Here is a 1773-nt window from a genome sequence, read left to right as displayed (position 1 = left end):
TATGACTGAAGATAGGATACATACATTCTACATTATTGAAGATTACAAAGGTATAGAAAATGCAGCCCATATAGCAAAAGTTAGAAAATAAAGGAAATAATAATAAAAATTAAATGCATATATAAGAACTACGTCAATTGTAATAGTAAATATAATGTGATTAAACTCTATTATTGAAAGACAACATTTTGCAGATTAGGGCACAAAATCATAACCATATGCTGTTTACAAGCTACATCTATAATGAAGTAACCAAAAAAGTTAAAAATTAAAGAAAAGTAAAAATGATACCAGGGAAATACAAATAGAAAGAAAGCAAGGTAGTAAATAAAAACCAGTGGGGTAGAATTCAAGGTGGTCTTGTTACCTTGATCAAATTCACAACAAAGATTTACATGTTCCTTTTGCAATGAATTACATTACATTAAAGTATTTAAAACAAAAAATTGTTTGATATCTTAAGAGAAAGTAAATAAAACATAATCATAGTAGAGATTTAATTCAATATCTCTCAGTGTCGACCTATCAGGGAAGACGAATTAACATTATAGAGAATCTTAATATAATTAACAAAATTAATTAATTAAATTAGATTAATAAATTCCAAACAAAGGAGCCACAGTTAGGTTAGCAGCTGATTTTTCAATAGAAATTAACTGCTTGGAAATTTAAAAAATCACCCTTCTAAATAACATTTGAGACAAAGAAGGAAGAAAAATCAAAACCACGACTCTTTAGAAAATAAAAATGACAAAATTATACATCAAAATTTATGCAGTAGGTCAGAACTGTTCTCAAGAGGAAAACTCATAGCTTAAAAAGTTTTCAGTTTAACAAGATATAATGTATTAAAACAGATTCATATTAAGCCAATAATAGATGTTGATTGAAGTTTATTGAATATACAATTTGCAAATCAGGGCAACATTTCAGCCAGAGAGTCAAAAATGTTCGGAATTTGAGAGAACTTCAAAATACTTATACCAAACCTTTTCAGGGTCTGAACTGAACTGATAAACAATCTGTGCTCAAGAAAGATTTTCATGAAGCACTGTCTTGGAGAACAATTAAAATAATTACCAATTAACCCTAAACATAGCTCGCAGTCTGACCCTTGGAGTCTGTTTTCCAAAACTGAATTCTTCAGGAGAGTGCAATGCCCAAGGCAAATGGTCTTGCTAGTTTATCTAGGCCATTGTTTGACTCAAAGGTGTCTTTTAGAAACCAGTTTTTTCAAGGCTCAAAATTCAAAAGAACACGTAAGGGCAATGGCCTATGTGGGTTACCCCAACATCCATGAAAGCCAGAAGTCTAGATTCCAGGGGAATTAAAACAGTTTCTCAAATTAAAATAAATAAACTAATTATCCAATTCAAGAAATTGAGAAAATAGCAATGACGTTAACCCAGGGAACATAAATAGAAGAAATCAGATAAAAGCATCAATCAATAAATTGGTAGAATACTAAATACCCTTTTTTTTTTAAAGAAAAATTAAACTTTGCCACTGTTGAATAGTATTTATTATGAAGGTATTATAACCTTTCAGGGGCTCTGGCAACAGTGATATAACCCAAGGTCACCTAGGTACACATAGGTAGTATCCCTTAACTTACACTGTAGCCTGAATTAGGGCTAGAATCCTGTTGAAGCCAAGAGCCTTTTTATTTTTAAAAATAAATCATGAAGCTTTGCTAAATAAACATTTTTAAAAATTCATTCTTTCAAAAGATCAATAAAATGAACAAGTCTCTGACAAGTCTTTCATTGAGAC

This window comes from Trichechus manatus, unplaced genomic scaffold (assembly GCF_000243295.1).
Source record: "Trichechus manatus latirostris isolate Lorelei unplaced genomic scaffold, TriManLat1.0 scaffold00104, whole genome shotgun sequence".
Classification (NCBI taxonomy): Eukaryota; Metazoa; Chordata; class Mammalia; order Sirenia; family Trichechidae; genus Trichechus; species Trichechus manatus.
The sequence above is the reverse complement of the archived record's forward strand: the minus strand, read 5'-3'. Positions refer to the sequence as shown.